This window comes from Heterocephalus glaber, unplaced genomic scaffold (genome assembly GCF_053883595.1).
Source record: "Heterocephalus glaber isolate CG9 unplaced genomic scaffold, H.glaber_assembly_v1.0 deba00000006, whole genome shotgun sequence".
Classification (NCBI taxonomy): domain Eukaryota; kingdom Metazoa; phylum Chordata; class Mammalia; order Rodentia; family Bathyergidae; genus Heterocephalus; species Heterocephalus glaber.
Genome location: NW_028258136.1, coordinates 1,025,024 through 1,040,810, shown reverse-complemented (window position 1 = coordinate 1,040,810; position 15,787 = coordinate 1,025,024). Strand labels below are relative to the sequence as shown.

The 15,787-nt window shown below is 38.3% G+C and overlaps 1 protein-coding gene and 1 pseudogene across 1 annotated transcript in view; both read right to left on the bottom strand.

Moving 5' to 3' along the window:
- Ccdc15 (coiled-coil domain containing 15) overlaps positions 1-15,787 on the bottom strand; it is a 128,737-nt gene that overhangs the window by 2,595 nt on the left and 110,355 nt on the right. The window lies entirely within an intron of this gene.
- Positions 14,772-14,960, bottom strand: LOC147830709 (small EDRK-rich factor 1 pseudogene; annotated as a pseudogene).

Below are 15,787 nucleotides of genomic sequence, written 5' to 3'. Positions count from 1 at the left end.
TTTCGTCTGAAAGCAATAACTCATTCATTTACTCATGTAATAAACATTTGTTGGGTGTCAGCTTTTTGTTAGGCACAGTGCTAGTGCTGACAATACATTGATGGATGAAACAGGCAGAGTCCCTGATCTCAAAGAATTTGCAGTTGCATGGGACCAAGATGTGTAAAGACAAATTCCACCTCAAAGTGCAGGGGGGAAGGAATGAACAGAAACAAGAAATAGGTGACAGAGGAATGCTCATATTACTATGGCGGCACTGAGAAGGGATCAGTGGGTCTGGGAAAGCCTCAGAAGGCTTCACAGTAGGTAGTATAAAAGAGGAGGAGAAAGGTGGGTCCCACTGAGTACATATGCACAGCATGTGCAAAACAACACACACAGGGAAAAGCATAACACTGAAGAAATGATGAAGGGGCCATGAGTACATGCGCATGCTAGAGAGCCGCAGAAAGTATGGCTGTTATCACTGGTGGTGTGATAGTGAAGAGCCATAAATATCCATGTTAAGGGGTTGGAATTTTATCCATTGTACAGTATAATGTTATGACAAGGTGACATGATCAGGTTTATGTATTTTGTGGTTTTTTTGAGACAGGGTCTTACTCTGTAGTCCTGGCTGGCCTTTAACTCACCATGCAGCCCAGACTGGCCCATCTTCCTGTATCAGCTTCCCAAGCACGGGGATTAGAGGTGTGTGCTACCACACCAGGTGAGAATTAATCTTTTCAGAGGAGAAATTAATATTTGAAAGCCCTTTGTCAGACTTCTAGTTCCAGATGAAGATGAAATAGTTAAGTTTCTTCCAATTCTTCTTGCTAAGTACCACTAAAAATACTGAACATTATGTATACAACCAATATAAGCCTGAAAAGTGGAGAAAAGGCAGACTAGCTAGGGATGTTGAGATCTGAGGAATGACATGGCAGTGAGTTATCTGGGTTTGTTTTTGTTCCATATATCCTAGAATGGGAGAAATCCATAATCCAGAAGCATAGGAAACCAAACCAAATTAATTGAAACCAAACCAAGGAAGGAAAACAAAGGAAAGGAAGGGAAGGGAAGGAAAGGGGAGGAGAGGGGAGGGGAGGGGAGGGGAGGGGAGGGAAGGAAGCAGAAAAGCACAGAGATAACTGGCTTTATTTAGCAAGGGGCAGCCTAGCAATTACCACCCACTGCAACCAAAGCCAGAGAGAACATCACAGCCCCATCCTCTCCTATCAGCCCAAGCCAAGTGGGAAATCCAGATGTCTACTTGCAACTAGATACAGTGAGATGCCTTCTCACCTCTCAGCTCTGGGGTGGTGTTAGAGAACTCCAAGTGGGAAGCCAGGACTTTCACCCCCTTCTAGTAGTAATAAGCACCCCACCACCAAGGTTTCATTGGAAGTTACATGGGGAACATAAAAAAGCATCTTCTCCCCCACATACAGGTGACAACAGAGGACTAGCTAGAACTCCCACCATCCAAAGAGTAATGAGGTACACTTGTTTAGCCCCTCAAGTGTGTCTGTAGAGGCAAAGTAGGAAACATATACTTTTGTCCCATACCTGGCAGAGAGGGGGAAAAACATGACCTAAACACATGCTGCACTTTCTCCAAAAGCTAAAATCCCACTTAGTAGCACTCCTGGATATTCCAGACAAGTGGACAGTTCTATTCAGTTTATACAAGTGTCCATAGCAGGCTTATCTAAGTACAAAAAACCCTGGAAGTGTCCCTTATAAGCGAAGGATTATCTCAAAAGAACATATACTATATTATTTCATTTATATAAAGTTCTGGAAGTGATAAAATTATAAAGATAGAAATTAGTTAAGGACAAGAGTTAGGGATGGTGCTCGTTGGAAAGGTATGGGTGTAAGGGATCACATGAGGAAGATCTTTGTGGTGATGGAATAGTTGTGCATCTGTGTGGTGGTGGTGTACATAACAGTCAACACACGTGCCAGGCTGCATACACAGAACTGTAGATATGTGTTGACCCAATGTCAATTTTCTGCTTTTGATATGATATCACAGCTATATCAAATATAAGTAATGGGGAAACTGGGTTGACGGATGCCCAGGATCTCTCCAAACTATTTCTTCCAACTCCCTGTGAATGTATACTTATTTTACATGCCATACCATTTACTACCATGCCTTAGATTCCAAATTATTTTTTTCTAACACTTTCCTCTGCACCAGCTAATGACTAGTAGATAATACTCCTTCCTACTCCTCAGATAAGGTCATTTAACTTTCAGAGGAAAACAGGCCTCTCAGAATCACACAAAGCTGGTGATAGAAAGATAAGATGTCAGCTTTCTTCAAGGGCCAGTTCATTTGTAAGATCAGATTCCTCTTAGCACTTGGAATCAACTCATCATGTGACCAAAGATGCTTCAGACACGGTGGGCATGCCTTCCTGTCTTAGATTGCCCCAGTCATGACTGTACAATTGGAAATACATTCTTACTGTAAAGTTGCAGAGGGAAAAGAAGGAAACAGAACAGATTGAACAAGTAAAAATTGGAAAGCTGGATTTAGAAATCAGAAACATCTGACTTCAAACTATGATGCTTTTCCACAGGGAAGGACTGGGAGGTCTTCAAGGAATTATTAGTAACACTGAAGGTCTGAACACAAAAGCAGCCCCTCCAACCACTCTCATTGGAAGAAAGATAGCCTACTTAATAAATGGTGTTGGAAAAACTGGATTTCAACCTGCCAAAGATTAAAACTAGACCCATACCTATCACCATGCACTAAACTAAGATCAAGGTGGATTAAAGATCTAAATATTAAGACAGAAACACTAAACTTGCTGGAAGATAAGTTAGGTAGAACTCTTGAAGACACTGACATAGGAAAGGACTTTATGAACAAAACCTCAGTAGCACAGGAACTAGCACAAAGAATCAACAACTGGGATCTCATCTTATTAAAAAGCTTCTGCACTGCAAGAGAAACCACCAACAGAGCTAACAGACAACCTACAATGTGGGAAAAAATTTTTAGCAGCTGTATCTGAGATGAAGGACTACTATCTAGAATACATAAAGAATTGAAAAAAATCAGACCCCCCAAATTCAAAGACCCAATTCAAAATGGGCATCTGAAATGAACAGACATTTTTTAGACAAAGAAGTAAAAGCAGCAAGTAAATATATGAAAAAATGTTCAACATCACTGGTTATTTGAGAGACGCAGATGAAAACAAGACTGAGATTCCACCTCACCCGAGAGAATGGCTGCTATCAAGAAATCAACCAATAACAAATGCTGGTGGAGGTGTGGGGAGAAAGGAACCTTCTTCATTGTTGGTGGGAGTGCAGAATGGTCCAACCACTGTGGAAATCGGTATGGAGATATCTCAAAGACCTAGGGCTAGAGGTCCCATTTGACCCAGCTATTCTCCTACTGGGTATCTTCCCCAAAGAATTAAAAGAATCATAACACAGTGATATATGTGCACCCATGTTTCTAGCGGCACAGTTTGTAATAGCTAAAGCTTGGAAACAGCCCAAGTGCCCATCAACTGGAAACTGGATAAAGAAGATGTGTTTTTTTTAATAATATGGAGTACTACTCAGCCATAAAGAATGAGAAACTAGAGACATTTATAGCTAAATGGATGCATATTAAGGCCATCCTCTTAAGTGAAATAAATAGGACACACATGTGAAAATACCGAATAGTTTCTCTAGTGTGAGAAACTGAAAGTGTAAATAAGGATTAAAATTATTAAAATGAATAATTGATAACTTGAAATGGGAAAAGGTCCAAAGATGTAGGGGCAGTGGGAGGGGAAGGGGAAAGGAAAAATTATGAGAAAAGAAAAAAAATGAAAACAAAGTCTATGTAAATAGGGAAGGGTGGAGGGGGTGAAGGGCACACAGGTAAGGGGGAAAAAAATAAGAAACAAGATACATCATGTACAGGTACAAGGACCCAATGATAAATGTAAACATACAGTATACCTAAAATGTACCAATAAAAGAATTTTTTTTAAAAAGCAGCCCTTCATAATAAAAACTAAAGATGTTCCCTAGACCTCTATGGTAGCAGAGGCCGACTAGATCTGGGAAAAATCTGAGCTCTTCATTTTCTTTGGCCCAGCAAAACTTTCATTTTAGAATTTCCTCACAAAATTCTTTAGCACTTTTCTGAGTTCCATGGCTTATAGTACACCATTGATATTCCTTGCTGTAAAATATATTAAGGATGGGTTATAAGACTCAAGAAGTAAGTTAAGTTTTGAAATTCTGAGACCAAGAGGCCTTATCCTAGATTTACCCCCTTAGAAATTCTTAATCTCAGGCCTAAATTTTCATTTCTTTAGAATAAAATTTCATCTCGATATTCACTGTATCCAAAATGTGCCCTGGTCATTTGTATTTTCTAAGTACTTTTATTAAATCTCTCCCCCACTCAATTCTTAGTAAGGAACTACAACAGGTTCTTTCCAGTTATTATAACAGCTTATAAAAACTTTTTCAACTTATTTTATCAAGTCCTTGTTTGTTGCACAGAATGCAATTTTTATACACACCCCTCAAAATTTAAAGATCCAATCAGGCCAAAAACAGATGAATTATGCATGAATACACAGTTATTAATTAATGAATTAATTGTAAAAATCACAGTTCAGGTTCTTTACGGTGACTTCCAGCAAAGCAACACCCTTTATACACCTATTGAAATAATCAGATCTAATCTAATGAGGTGTCTTTTTTTTCTTCTTGGTACCAGGGATTGAACTCAGGACCTTGTACTTGTGAGGCAGGCGTGGTGCCACTGAGTTAAATCCCCGGAAGCTGTCTTTATTTTGTAGTCAAGAATAGTCTTTCCTTGATGCTATTTCTGATCAAAACAGGGGAGGCTGGAGAAAAAGTTTTAGGTTTTGAAAGAAAATTATGCATTGTCTAGAGGGCACCCCTCTAATATTATGATTTTATCTTATAGTTTACTCTGAACTATTAAATTTGCAAATTATAGAGAAGTGTAGAGATCAGTTTTTTTGTTGTTAAATTCTTTTATTGGTACATTTTTGGTACACAACACAATTACATTTCTCATTGGGAACTTGTACCTTTACATGATGTATCTTGGTTCTTATTTTTTCCCCATTCCTAGCCCTCCCTTCACGCCCTCCACCCTTCCCTATTTACAAAGACTTTATTTCCATTTTTCCCATTTCTCATCATTTTTCCTTTCCCTTCTTTCCTTTCCCCTGCCCCTCCCACTACCCCTACCCCTTTGGACCTTTTCTTCCTATTTTGCATTATCCATTATTCATTCTAATCATCGGTACATTTTAGGTATACAATATAATGACATTCATCATTGGAAATTTGCACCTTTACATAATCTCTCTTGGTTCTTATTTTTCACCCTTGCCCAGCCCTCCCTTCAACCCCTCCAGTCCTCCCTATTTACAAAGATTTTGTTCCTATTTTTCCATTTTCTCATATTAATCCCATTCCCTTCTATCCTTTCCCCTAGCCCTCCCACTTCCTTCCCCTTTGCCCCTTTTCTTCCTATTTCACATTACCTATTATACATTTTAGTCCTTATTTACACTTTCAGTTTCTCACAGCAGAGAAACTACTCAGTATTTATACATGTGTATCCTATTTATTTCACTTAAGATTATCGCCTCAATGTGCATCCACTTAGCTATAAATGTCTCTAATTTCTCATTTTTTATGGCTGAGTAGTACTCCATTTTATTAAAAAACCACATTTTCTTTATCCAGTCTCCAGTTGATGGGCATTTGTGCTGTTTCCAAGTTTTAGCTATCACAAACTGTGCTGCTATGAACATGGCTGCACATATATCACTGTGGTATGATTCTTTTAATTCTTTGGGGAAGATCCCCAGCAGTGGAATAGCGAGGTCAAATGGGACCTCCAGTCCTAGTTTTTGAGGTATCTCCATACTGATTTCCACAGTGATTGCACCAGTCTACACTCCCACCAGCAGTGGAGCAGGGTTCCTCTTTCCCCACAGCCCCACCAGCATTTGTTATTGCTTGATTTCATGATAGCAGCCATTCTTTCTGGAGTGAGGTGGAATCTCAGTGTTGTTTTCATTTGCATCTCTCAAATGACCAGTGATGTTGAACATTTTTTCATGTATTTATTTGCTATTTCTACTTCTTTGTCTGAGAAATGTCTGTTCGTTTCAGATGCCCATTTTCGAATTGGGCCTTTAAATTTGGGAGGTCTGATCTTTTTAAGTTCTTTGTAGATTCAAGATAGTAGACCTTTGTCTGAGGAAAAGCAGGTGAAGATTTTTTCCTACATTGTGGGTTGTCTCTTCACACTGCTGGTGGTTTCTCTTGCTGTGCAGAAGCTTTTTAATAAGAAGAGATCCCACTTGTTGTTTGTGCTAGTTCACAGACAACTGAGGTTTTGTTTATGAAATCTTTTCCTACACTGATGTCAAGAGTTCTACCTAACCTCTGTTCCAACTGGTTCAATGTTTCTATTTTAATATTTAGATCTTTAATCCATTTTGATTTTAGATTAGTGCATGGCGAGAGATATAGGTCTAGTTTTAATCTTTGACAAGTTGAAACCCAATTTTTCCAGCACCATTTATTAAAGAGGCTATCTTTCCTCCAGTGAGGGTGTGGCTCCTTTATCGAAGATGAGATGGCTGAGTGTGTCTGGCATTGTTTCTGCATCTTCTAATCTGTTCCACTGGTCCTCAGGTCTGTTTCTTTGCCAGTACCACACTGTTTTTATCACAGTAGCTTTGTAGTATAGTTGCAGGTTGGGGATAGTGATACCCCCTGCCATGTCTCTGTTACCTAGAATTGCTTTTGCTATTCTGGGTCTCTTTTTGTTCCAAATGAATTTTTGGATTGTTTTCTCAAGGTCCGTGAAGTATGCTACTGGAATCTCAACTGGAATTGCATCGAATCTGTATAGCAGTTTTGGAAGTATGTACGGCCATTTTCACTATATTAATCCTTCCTAACCAGGAGCAGGAGATGTCTGTCCATTTTCTGATATCATCTTCAATCTCTCTTTTCAGAGTGCTATAGTTTTCAGAGAAGAGGTCTTTGATTTCTTTTGTTAGGTTGATTCCTAGGTATTTCAGTTTTTTGGATGCTATTGTGAAAGGAATTATTTGCCCTATTTCTCTCTCAGTGAGTCTGTCATTGGTGTAGAGGAAAGCTATTGATTTTTGTGTGTTGACCTTGTAACCAGTTGCTTGACTGAATTTGGTTATTAAGTCTAGAAGACTTTTGGTGGAGTTCTTGGGGTCTTCTATATAGAGTATCATGTCATCTGCAAATAATGACAATTTGACTTCTTCATTTCCTATCTTTATTCCTTTTATTTCTTTCTCTTGTCTAATTGCTGTGGCTAATGTTTCCAAAACTACATTGAACAAGAGTGGTGATAGTGGACATCCTTGTCTTGTTCCTGATTTTAGTGTGAAGGATTTCAGTTTTTGACCATTTAGTATGAGCCTGGCTGTTGGTTTTTCATAGATGGCTTCTATCAGTTTGAGGTAGAGACCATCTATTCCATTTTTTTGTAGGGTTTTTATCATAAATGCATGTTGAATTTTGTGAAATGCTTTTTCTGCATCTATGGAGATAATCATATGGTTTTTGTCCTTGGCTCTATTGATATAGTGTATTACATTAATTGATTTTCGTATATTGAACCATCCCTGCATCCCTGGGATGAATTCCACTTGATCAGGGTGTATGATCTTCTTGATGATCTTCTGCATTCTGTTTGCCAGTATCTTATTAAGGATTTTTGCATGTATGTTCATTAGTAAGATTGGCCTATAGTTCTCCTTTTTGGTTGGGTCTTTCTCTGCTTTGGGGATCAAGGTGATGCTTGCTTCCAGGAATGAATTTGGGAGTATTGCTTCCCTTTCAATTTCACTGAAGAGTTTAAACAGTAGTGGCAGCCATTCCTCTCTAAATGTCTTGTAGAATTCAGCAGTGAAGCCATCAGGGCCCAGGCTTTTCTTAGGTGATAAGTTTTTAATTACATTTTTAATTTCATTGGTTGATATTGGCTTGTTCAGAATGTTTAGGTCTTCTTCATTCAACTTTGGTAATTCATATGTATCTAAGAATCTGTCCATTTCTTCTGTGTTGTCCATCTTATTGGTGTATAGGTTCTGGAAGTAGGTATTGATGATCCTCTGGATTTCTGCTGGGTCTGTTGTCATTTCACCCTTTTCATTCCTAATTGCATGGATTTGGGCCTTTTCTTTCCTTTTTCTGACAAGGTTGGCTAAAGGTTTGCCAATTTTGTTGATTCTTTTGAAGAACCAACTCTTGGCTTCATTGATTTTTTGTATTTTTCTTAGTCTCCATTGCATTGATTTCTTCTCTGATCTTTATAATTTCCTCCCTTGTATGAGCTTTGGGGTTGTCCCACTCTTCTTTTTCTAGAAGCTTGAGGTTCAGCATCAGGTTGTTTAATTGGGCTCGTTCTGTTTTCCTAATATGCATATTCACTGCTATGAATTTTCCTCGTAAGACTGCTTTCATTGTGTCCCATAGATTCCGATATGTTGTATTGTCATTGTCATTTAATTGAAGGAACTGTCTGATTTCTTCTTTAATTTCCTCTGTGACCCATTGGTTATTCAGAAGTGTGTTGTTCAATTTCCACTTGTTTATGAAATTTTTTGAGTTTCTTTTGCTATGGATCTCCAATTTCATCACCCTGTGGTCTGATAATATACAGGGGATAACTTCAATTCCTTTGCACTTACTGAAACATGTTCTATGTGCGAGTATGTGGTCTATTTTGGAGAATGACCCATGTGCAGCTGAGAAGAATGTGTATTCTGATTTTGTGGGGTGGAAGACTCTGTAAACATCTGTTAAGTTCATTTGTTCAAGAGTTCAATTGAGTTCTAGTATTTCATTACTTATTTTTAGTCTAGTTGATCTATCTATTTGTGACAGGGGGGTGTTGAGGTCCCCTACTACAATTGTATTAGTGCATATATGACTTTTCATGTCCATTAGTATTTGTTTTATATAGTTGGGTGCACTAGTGTTTGGTGCATAGATATTTATGATTGTCATCTCTTCCTCTTGGATTTTTCCCTTTACAAGGATGTAGTGTCCTTCTTCATCTCTCTTAATCAGTGTTGGTTTGAAATCTACTTGATCTGCCAAGAGGATAGCTACTCCTGCTTTTTTTTGGGTTCCTGTCACATGGAGTGTTGTTTTCCACCCTTTAACTTTCAGTCTATGAGTTTCCTTTTGAATTAAATGTGTTTCTTGTATGCAGCATATTGTTGGGGTTTGCTTCTTGACACATTCTGCCAGTGTATTTCTTTTGATTGATGAATTGAGACCATCAACATTGATGGTTATAACTGAAACGTATTGACTTATCAGTGTCATGACTTTTTCTTTTTGTTGGGTTCTCCCCCTTTACATTTAATTTCTTGTCATGCCAGATGGGTTCATTCTGCTTTGCTTCCTGGGGTGGTGATCCTCATTGTCTGTTCCTAGGACATTGTCTAAAATTTTTTGGAGTGTTGGTTTGGTATTCATGAAGTTCCTAAGGTGCTCTTTGTCATGAAAGGATCTTATTTCTCCATCCATTTTGAAAGATAGTTTTGCAGGGTACATCAATCTGGGTTGGAGGCTGTTTTCTTTTAGGGCTTGGAATATGTCACTTCAAGCTCTTCTTGCCTTGATGGTTTGTGTTGAGAAGTCTGCTGTGATTCTGATGGGCTTTCCTTTGTATGTGATTTGTTTCTTTTCTCTGACTGCTTGGAGAACTTCGTTCTTCTGTTGAGTTTCTGGAATCTTCACAGTTGTATGCCTATGTATAGATTTTTTTTTGATCAAGGCTAGTTGGAGTCCTATATGCCTCACTTATCTGTATGTCAAGTTCTTTTCCCCTGCTTGGGAAGGTTTTTGCCATTACTTCTGTGAACAGTTTTTTTTATGTCATCTGCACTCTCTCCTGTTTCTTCCTTGACTCCAATCAGTCATATGTTATTCTTCTTTGCATCGTCTAGCAGCTGCTGGATTGATTTCTCATGTTCCCTTATAATTTTGAAGCAATTTTTCTTTTCCTGGTCACTAATTGCAATCTTATCTTCTATATCTGAAATTCTGTCCTCATATCGGCTCATTCTGCTGTGTAGACTTTCAATGGAGTTTTTCCATCTCCTGGGAATCTATTTGCATCCATTTTATGGATTCCATTTGTTTCCTATGTTGGGATTCCATCATGTTCCTCAGCTCCTCTCTAGATTTATTAACCATGTCTTGCACTATGAGCACAATGTCTGCTGTTATCTGAGAAATTATTTCTGATTTCATTTTTTCCAGATCCCCTTTTGCTGCCAGTTCAGTGGGTCCAGGTGGTTGAGTATCAGAGTGTTCCATCTCATTTTGCTTTGGGGTTACTGTAGGTGATCTGGAAGTCTGGTTTTGAGACTTATTTATGTGTTTTCTCATTTCGACTGGGATACTTTTTATGCTTCTCAGACAAAATGTATTTGATAGATTTGGAAATATTTTAGAGGAAGACAAAAGCAAATGTCTTCCAAGCATCCTGAGCCATTTCTAATGGATTAAAAAACTTTTAAATATGTTGGCTTAGTTTCTAAAGCTCCCTTAAAGTGGAAATGAATGGTCCATTTCCACTCTCATCAGTATTGGTGAACACTAATTAGAAGGGTATGCCAAGGAGTATTCAAACTAATTTTTTGTGTAAGACAATTTGATGTTCTACCACTAGTCAAACCTTCTTAGCCTCAAGATAAGATTTTTGGTAGAAGTTATCTTTCTGAGTCATGCCTCAGGAATACCCCACACACCCCTCTCAGATTCAAACATCTGCAGTGATCATTAATGGGTGAACCTATTAGACGAGGTCATCATCTGAACCCACTAATCCACACTAGCATCGCTAAAAGAAGGAAGCATCGTGTGCCTCCTGATGTGATGCAATATGAAGCATAAAAGACCCTCAATAAAGTGTTTGTGAAAAACAAAGATTGTAACTGAATATACTTTTAAGCCTTTCTTATCTGGGTTCTGGGATAAGATTAAGCACGAATACTCTAAGGTATCCATTATATGTAATAAATGAACTTATCTTTTATTTATTGAGAAAAGTACTGTTATATTCTGTGCTTAAATGGCTTGAGCCAGTAGTCAAATCATTTCTGGTCCAGATGATGACAATATGCAAAGAGAAAAGCCTTTAGGATTCCATTTATAGGAAACAGAGAAAGAAACAAATTGTACTATGAGGAAGCAGAAATCTAAAACTTGGGTCCTTCTTTAGGAAAACTTAGTTTCTTCAGCAAGCCAATGACTTAAATTGTATAGAGGCTTGCTACCATAGTTTACACTCCAAGTAATCTGATAGGCTCCTCCTCACCTGGTTTTATGAAGTATAGCTGGAGAATTCCCAGGCCTATAAAATTTGGGAAATCAGGGATGAACAAACTTGAAACCATTAGGGTAGAAAAGACAAAATGGTAACTTAGTAAAAGCTGCTATGAAGTCTTTGGGTGAGTTGGAGGTAAGAACATTGTAAAATTCAAGGATGGTAAAAATTTACATTTCTTTCCAACAATATTCTTCACAGAACTAGAGAAAACAATCCAAAAATTCATTTGGAACAAGAAGAGACCTAGAATAGCAAAAGCAATTCTAGGCAACAGAGACATGGCTCATGGTATCACAATCCCCAACTTGAAACTATACTACAAAGCTACTGTGATCAAAACATCATGGTACTGGCAAAGAAACAGACATGAGGATCAGTGGAATAGATTAGAAGATGCAGACATAACTCCAGACATACTCAGCCACCTCATCTTTGACAAAGGGGCCAACCACTCTCACTGAAGGAAAGATAGCCTATTTAATAAATGGTGTTGGAAAAACTGGATTTTAACCTGCCAAAAATTAAAACTAGACCCATACCTATCACCATGCACTAAACTAAGATCGAGGTGGATTAAAGATCTAAATATTAAGACAGAAACACTAAACTTGCTGGAAGATAAGTTAGGTAGAACTCTTGAAGACATTGACATAGGAAAGGACTTTATGAACAAAACCTCAGTAGCACAGGAACTAGCATAAAGAATCAACAACTGGGATCTCATCTTATTAAAAAGCTTCTGCACTGCAAGAGAAACCACCAACAGAGCTAACAGACAACCTACAATGTGGGAAAAAAATTTCAGCAGCTGTACCTTAGACAAAGGACTACTATTTAGAATATATGAAGAACTGAAAATAATCAGACCCCCCAAATTCAAAGACCCAATTCAAAGTGGGCATCTGAAATGAACAGACATTTCTTAGACAAAGAAGTAAAAGCAGCAAGTAAATATATGAAAAAATGTTCAACATCACTGGTTATTTGAGGGATGCAGATGAAAACAAGACTGAGATTCCACCTCACCCCAGAGAATGGCTGCTATCAAGAAATCAACCAATAACAAATGCTGGTGGGGGTGTGGGGAGAAAGGAACCCTTCTCCATTGTTGGTGGGAGTGCAGACTGGTCCAACCACTGTGGAAGTCAGTATGGAGATACCTCAAAGACCTAGGACTAGAGATCCCATTTGACCCAGCTATTCCCCTACTGGGTATCTTCCCCAAAGAATTAAAAGAATCATACCACAGCGATATATGTGCACCCATGTTTATAGCGGCACAGTTTGTAATAGCTAAAGCTTGGAAACAGCCCAAGTGCCCATCAACTGGAGATTGGATAAAGAATATATGGTTTTGTAATAATATGGAGTACTACTCAGCCATAAAGAACGAGAAACTAGAGACATTTATAGCTAAATGGATGCATATTGAGGCCATACTCTTAAGTGAAATAAATAGGATACACATGTATAAATACCAAATAGTTTCTCTAGTGTGAGAAACTGAAAGTGTAAATAAGGATTAAAATGATTAAAATGAATAAGTGATAATTTAAAATAGGAAGAAAAGGTCCAAAGGTGTAGGGGTGGTGGGAGGGGAAGGGGAAGGGAAAGGAAAAATTATGAGAAAAGAAAAAAAATGAAAACAAAGTCTATGTAAATAGGGAAGGGTGGAGGGGGTGAAGTGTGCCCAGGTAATGGGGAGAAAATAAGAACCAAGATACATCATGTACAGGTACAAGCACCCAATGATAAATATAAACGTATTGAATACCTAAAATGTACTAATAAAATAATTTAAAAGAAAAAAATTTACCTTTCTATTCTCCCCCACACTAGAGTCTCCAGAGGTTGACAAGTTGCTCTCTGTCTTCAAAAGTTTTACTGATGTGGGATAGTTTGTGCAGTGGTTAATATTGTGGACTCCTGATTCTACCACATATCAACAAGGCAACCCTAAGCCAATTACTATAAACTCTCCAAACCTCAGTTGCATTATCTGCAAAATGAGAATAATATTGCTTCATAGAATTTGAGAATTCAGTGAGATAGTATATATACTGTGGTTAGCATTAGTGCCTGCCACATGCTAAGTATAGTAAATGTTAGATGATAATATAAAGATTACTATCATGATCACTGTTACATATCCTGTTTTACATATCTCAATAGTCTACTCATTCACTGTAGTGCTTCTTTAACATTTCAAGAGGCCAGGCCTCCTTCCTTTATATTGCCTGCACATGGAATCCTTTTTTGTTGTTGTTGTTAAATTCTTTTATTGGTACATTTTAGGTATACAACACAATTACATTTCTCATTGGGAATTGTACCTTTATATAATGCATCTTGGTTCTTATTTTTTCCCCATTCCTAGCCCTCCCTTCACGCCCTCCACCCTTCCCTACTTACAAAGACTTTATTTCCATTTTTTCCATTTCTCATCATTTTTCCTTTCCCTTCTTTCCTTTCCCCTGCCCCTCCCACTACCCCTACCCCTACCCCTTTGGACCTTTTCTTCCTATTTTACATTATCGATTATTCATTCTAATCATTGGTACATTTTAGGTATACAATATAATGACATTCATCACTGGAAATTTGCACCTTTACATAGTCTCTCTTGGTTCTTATTTTTCACGCTTGCCCAGCCCTCCCTTCAACCCCTCCAGTCCTATTTACAAAGATTTTGTTCCTATTTTTCCATTTTCTCATATTAATCCCATTCCCTTCTATCCTTTCCCCTAGCCCTCCCACTTCCTTCCCCTTTGCCCCTTTTCTTCCTATTTCACATTACCTATTATACATTTTCGTCCTTATTTACACTTTCAGTTTCTCACACCAGAGAAACTATTCATATTTACACATATGTGTCCTATTTATTTCACTTAAGAGTACAGCCTCAATGTGCACCCATTTAGCTATAAATGTCTCTAATTTCTCATTCTCTATGGCTTGGTAGTACTCCATTTTACAGAAAAACCACATTTTCTTTATCCAGTCTCCAGTTGATGGGCAACTGGGCTGCTTCCATTTTTAGCTATTACAAATTGTGCTATGAACATGGGTGCACATATTTTGCTGTGGTATGATTCTTTTAATTGTTTGGGGAAGATATCTAGCAGGGGAATAGCTGGGTCAAATGGGACTTCCAGTCCTAGTTCTTTTTTTTTTTTTTACATGCATGATGTTTTATTCTTTGAAGAATGGTTCTAAAACATCACACTAAGGCCGAAAAACGAAGTTTGAGGTAAACAGTTTTGAGGATGAGTTATAACACATGTAATGCTTGTTCATTCTAAGGAATCCTGATCTTGGAGCTTATGATGTACCAGTTGGCAGTAGCACCCATGTTTCCCAGAGCTGGTCATTATTTTTCTCCTGTTTACCTAGACTTCTTCTCATTAGTTGCCTTCTGCTTTTGTTGCATGATCTCAGAGTCCCTCTGCTTTCTTTGAGAAGTAGTCAAGCTATCCTCTTTTCTTTTTCCCTTGCTAATTTCTTGGGTTTTCTTCATATTCTTCTGTCGGGCAAGTTCTCCTTGCTTACCACGGGCCATGCCGACCACCTGGTGGAGCCTAGAGGAGAGAGACTCAGACAAGCAATGGTTCCCTCGCACGCCCAGCGGCCACCGCCACCCGTCAATCTGGAAGGCCGAGCCCGCGGGGGCCCTCAGCAGTGTGACGCCTCCACTCTCACCAGTCCTAGTTCTTTGAGGTATCTCCATACTGATTTCCACAGCGGTTGTACCAATCTACACTCCCACCAGCAGTGGAGCAGGGTTCCTCTTTCTCCACAGCCCCACCAACATTTGGTTTTGGTTGATTTTATGACAGCAGCCATTCTTTCTGAGGTGAGGTGGAATCTCAGCATTGTTTTCATTTGCATCTCTTGAGTGATGAGTGATGTTGAACATTTTTTCATGTATTTCTTTGCTATTTCTACTTATTTGTCTAAGAAATGTCTGTTCATTTCAGATGCCCATTTTTGGATTGGATCTTTAAATCTGGGAGGTCTGATTTTTTAAAGTTCTTTATAGATTCCAGATAGTAGACCTTTGTCTAAGGAACAGTAGGTGAAAATTTTTCCCCACATTGTGGGTTGTCTCTTCACACTGCTGGTGGTTTCTCTTGCTGTGCAGAAGCTTTTTAATAAGAAGAGATCCCACATGTTGATTATTTGTGTTAGTTCACGGGCAACTGAGGTTTTGTTCATAAAATCTTTTCCTATACCAGTGTCTTCAAGAGTTTTACCTAAACTCTGTTCCAGCCGGTTTAGTGTTTTTTTTTTAATATTTAGATCTTTAATCCATTTCGATTTTAATTTAGTGCACAGTGAGAGATATAGGTCTAGTTTAATCTTTGACAAGTCGAAACCCAATTTTTC